The following is a 5,444-nucleotide window of genomic DNA, read 5'->3' as shown; positions in this document are numbered from 1 at the left end:
CATCTAAAAAGCACTTTGCTTAAGCCCATTTGTGGTAACTTCGTACATGTGCATTATGGAGGGTACAGGCTAAGTTCACTTTGCCAGGAAACCCCAAAATTCAGTGACTTCAAGAAGGGGAAGTCTCTTTTCTCTCATAAGAGTCCAAAGCTGAGTAGCCCAGGTCCAGGGGGCCAGCAGATACAACTTCCAGACAAATCTAGCCCTCTGTTTCTGTTTCCGAGGTAAGAACAATTTGTACATATTTAAATGGCAGAAAAAAAGTCAGAGGAAGCACATTGTGTGGCACATGAAAATTACATAAAATTCAATCTTCAGTGTAATTCAAATTACATAGTTTGACTGAAACACAGCATTGACTCATTTATCGTCAAGCATTATCTATGACTGCTTTCGCACTGCAGTGTCAGAAATGAACAGAGACCTTATAATCCACAAAACCTAAAATATTTACTGTGCAGCCCTTTCTAGAAAAAGTTAGCTGAGCCCAAGCCCAGAAGCTCTTGCCTGTGTGGTCCATTTGAGGCCCCAGGTTCCTTTCATCTTGTGGCTCTGCTGTTCTTTGAGTTGTTATCTGATCAATGGATGTGGGTCACTGCCACATCCGTGTTCCAGTCCTTGGTAACAGGGAAGAATTAAAGAGGAGGACAAGTGATTTCTTTTTTAAGCACATTAAGCAGAAGTTGAACACATCACTTTTGCTCACAGGCATTCCTCTGATGAACTTTTTCAAATATCCTACACATAGATGAAAACAGGATAAAAATGAAAGCAGAAAGGATGGATGGGGTAGGAGGTCAGCCGAAAGCTTGATATACCATGAAGTACATATAGTAATTAAATCTTAAAACTATTGAGTACTTGAAGTCCATTAGGTTCCAAACAGCGAGTCATACATATTAACTTGTGATCAAAAGTCTTCACTGTATTAATTTAAATGGTCATGTTTTGATGTGCAAGCAAATTGATTTTCAAGACAGAATAGTCTCCTGGGAGAAATTCTTGTATTTCAACGTACCACTTGAGGTCAAAATGTTCTCCAGATTCCCCTCTGGACCCCAGTACATAGTATATTTTCATGTGTGTAATGGAGTAGAGACTCCAGGATCATTGGTGGCTACTGGAGATATTTTGGAATCAAGCAAAAAGATGACATACTAGTGTCCCAAGGTTACTTCAGGTCCTGTGTCCAGCTCTGTGAAGTAGAAAAAAACATTAACCCCCCTGGATCTCAGCTCTACTGACTGTTTATGATTTGAAGTTCTGTACTTTTATGTAGCTAATGTTTTGAGGAAATAGTGGCAACAAAATATTTGCATTTTTGTCCAGAGTGAAATTGACTAATATGCAATCAGATCGAAGGTTCTCATATTGACTGGTTGCTTTATGAAAAAAAGTAATTCACATTCCATAAAGAACTGAGCAAGAAAAAGACGATGCATTTTACTTTTCAAATCATGGGTGGCAGGGACTCATCACTTTGACAAATAACCTTACATTGCTCGTGGCCAGTTACCACTTGGTTATGTGATGTGTTTGCAAAGCTCTGTGCAGCCTGTACTCCACTCTGGAGAATATGGCTGCCTGAAACTGCTCTCCTGCTTCGAGCAGGACGGCGACAAAATAAACGGCAACTTTGTCCTAGAACAGTACTGAATTAGCCTTCTAAATTAGAACCATAACCAGGCCATACATATTACTATTTGATACTTGACATGCTCTGAAATTAGAAACAGAATAATATTGGAAGTCTTTGGCGCGCAAGATGGTTTTAAAATTTTGAAGATTAAATTTATTACAATCTATTGGGTGTTTTGCAACATCCCTTAAAGCCTTCTTATACCAACCTACACGTAGAAAGGAATTCGCCATGTGTACCAGAAAAGTAATTTCAAATCAATGGGGGAGAAAACTCTTTATTAGACACCATAGGAATAACTGGCTATTCAATTGAAGAAGAAGAAAAAAATCAAACTACATTTCTACCTCACAAGATATACAGGTTAATTCCAGGAGGATTAAAGAGCCAAGTAAAAACAATTTTTTAAAAGAATTGTAAGAAAAATTTTTTTATAAAAAGCCTTTGTAAGGAAGACACAAAACCAAGAATTCATAAAGGAAAATGCAGACCTATTGACTATATTTAAGTTTAAACCTTCTGTAAGACAAAAACAAAATAGGCTAAAGGCAGACGTCAGACCAGGTAACATATTTGCAATATATAAAGCATATATATAATGGAAAAATGATTTATAAAGGACCTTTATAAAATTAACAAGGCATCTGATAAAGATATGTTTCTTCAATTAAGAAATACAAATGGCTCATAAAGGAAAACAAGTGAAACAAATGAAAATAAGACATTATTTTACTCATCGGACTGGCAAACATTATGAAATCCAAACATAAGAAATGCGGTGTAGCATGTCAGCGAATGGGGGTACAGGTTGGAAGGAAATTTGGAAATATCCATCAAAATTTTAAAATCATGTCTCCAACCCAGCAATTCTACATCTATGTAGCTATTCCTGGAAAAAATGTTTACACATGTGCAGAAATAATCCTAAACAAGGTGTTTAATGTTTATAATAGTGAAAACTGAAAAGGCAGCAAGGAGGATAGGGAATGACTAAATGGATTATTGGAGCATTATGTAACAGTTAAAAATATGGTATTACATCTGTATGTCCTAATATGAAAGTTCTCTATGAAATTGAATGACAAAGCAAGCTTTAGTTTAATTCTGGCTGTCTGTGAGTGTGTACATCTATATAAGGGTACAAGGTATGGTCTCATCTATTTCAGAAGGTCATAAAACAAAACTATAATGTTTTGTTTGCATTCGCATATGTGAACGCACCGAAACAAGAGTCAAAGTCTACACATCAAACCAGCAGTGGCCACCTCTTGGTGGTTGCCTCCCAGGAAAGTGATTGAGTGAAGATGGCAGAAGAGGAACTTTCACTTAGACTCTGTCCTTTGATTGTGAGTGAATTTATGGAGAAGACCCTCTCTGAGAGGATTTCTCCTGCATTATTCATGCAATTAAAGCTAAATTACAATCAAAGCACAAGTGTTTTGTGAGAAATTGGGAGGCCCCCCAGTTCTCCTGGTTTGCCCACAATGTTTCTGCAGCTGTGACTTTCACTACTTGTCCAGTTGTTCCACTTACGCATTTCAACATGTATCTCTACAAGTCACACTGGCCAAGTGTGAGGTGAACCTTCTATTTGTTCATAAATTTACTATTTTATAACATTTGGACGGAAAGTCAAATGTTCATTCCCTGGCTTTGTAATTTATTTCATTGCCTATAAGTAATAACTAGAAAAGAGAGTTTAAAAGCAACCCTTATTTTCAAAAACTTTAACCAATATTTGGTCTGAAATGTCAGGCTCCCTGGTAAAATATCAAAATGCTTAAAATGAAGGCTTTTTTTAAAATTAGGAAGTAAAAATTACTTATATTTATAACTACACTCCAGGTCTAAGAGAATGAATTAAGATTTCTGCCAAATGTTTTTACTTAACATTTTTCTAGCTTTAGCAACAGCAACACGTTACTTTCACATTAAAAAAAAATCTTAATAATAGCATATGGCAAATTTGTGGAAAACTTAATATCTTCATTTGATAGTTGAGTAAATTCAGGCTAAACCAAGATCAAATAAACCAGAATTCAGATTAGGACTCAAATTTTCTGACTTCTGGCCTATAGCTATTTTTTCTTTTCCCTGCAGATGGCTATATCCCACAAACTACACACTCTCTTAAATCTTCTGATAAGTTTTCTAAAACTTCAAGGTTTATTTCTGAGGATTATAATATAGCATTTCACATACTGAGATTAGAATATAACATTAGAAGCTCAGTAAAATTTATCTTCAGAAAAGGTGAAATTTAAGATAATGATAACTGTGTCTGAACTGTGGATTAAAATAAAGAAGAAACTTCACTCTTGCAGAGGATGAAACTTGGAAAAATAAAATTTTGGTCTATCACAAAATACATGCCCATTTGTATATTACATAGGGATTCTCCATATTACTTCATTTTAAAATTAACCCTTCACTGTTTTTTTTATTTTAAAATGGATTTTAATAAACTATAAAGTAATTCAGCATTACTTTTTCAGTGACTTAAAACTAAGCTGTATATTATTCTTATATCAAATTTTTAAAAAGTTTTACAGAAAGTTTTTTTGCTGTGTATTTTATATCAGATTTCAAGAAAACAAATCTTACATGTAAATATATCTTAAGTCAGAGATCCCCAAATGCTCTTTAAAATTGTGTAAATGCAGGTAAGCTTTTAAAATTTAAAAGCTCTTTTAAAATTTAAAATGTTCTTTAAAATTGTGTAAATGCAGTCCTAGACTAGCTTCTATTATAGCATACTGCTCCATGAGTCAGTATTGTACTAGGAAATTGCAAGCAACTACTTACATGCCTGTAGGTTTTATCCAACACAGCTGATCAAAATATATGTCAGAGGGGCGTTTTACAGCTGATTTCATTATAATGTCTGGTGACTACCATCAGTTATAGAGACCATCCGTCTTTCTTCCCCTGAATTATCAATTATCACTTGTTGTGAAACTTAGTGGCTGCAAGTCTGTGGCTCAGACTTTATGATGTATCCCTGACTTTAAATCCCACAGCGAGGACTGTAGACCGATGTGTATGTTGAATTCACACTAAAGCAAGTCAAGTGTAGCGCCAATGACAAAATGCAAATGCTCCAACAGCAAATTATACCATAAAGAAAAACAAGGATATTGGGAAATGTGTTCAAATGATATTTATCTGCCTAATGCGCAAAAACTTAAACCTTCGCCCTTTTCTGTTTTAGATTGTGCCACTGCCCAGTTTACCGTCGCGCATTTTGGGAGATAACATAATGGAAAAATTCGAAGGTGTGATTAGTCTTGGAAATAATAGCTTTAATATATGTAAATATTTAACCACTTCCAGGCCACATAAAAGGAAGATGCTTAGGTGGGTCCCGGCCTCCGAGCTGGCCAGCCACCTTGAAGGAGAAAAGAACAAATGATGCCATAACTTTCAGGTTTGGGAAAATCTACTTTCGCTCTTATAAAAAGATGAAGGTGTCGCTGCGGCGACAAGGCCCACGGCAAAAACGCGGGCGGCTTGGTGCTCGGCTCCTTGAGGATCTCCAAGGCTGCCAGGAGCACTGAGCTTCCACTTGCACCTAAATCACAGCTTTCGCTACTCTCCTCTTTGGGGTGACGGTGGAAAGGGAACGATCATCAGTAAGAGAATCTGAGAGGCACTCTCTCTCCTTGCACTGTGTCCCAGCTCAGGATTCTTCCAAGTTCCATCCTCCTTAATCCATGCAGCTTCCTGGCCCAGGGCTCGCCTTCTCTTCCCTACCTGGGTCACAGTGGGTTGGGCACCTGGGCTCGCCCTGCCCCAGCCTTGCCTC

The sequence above is a fragment of the Enhydra lutris genome, unplaced genomic scaffold (genome assembly GCF_002288905.1).
Source record: "Enhydra lutris kenyoni isolate GAN:26980312 unplaced genomic scaffold, ASM228890v2 scaffoldscaffold99, whole genome shotgun sequence".
Classification (NCBI taxonomy): Eukaryota; Metazoa; Chordata; class Mammalia; order Carnivora; family Mustelidae; genus Enhydra; species Enhydra lutris.
This window is presented reverse-complemented; position numbering follows the sequence as displayed.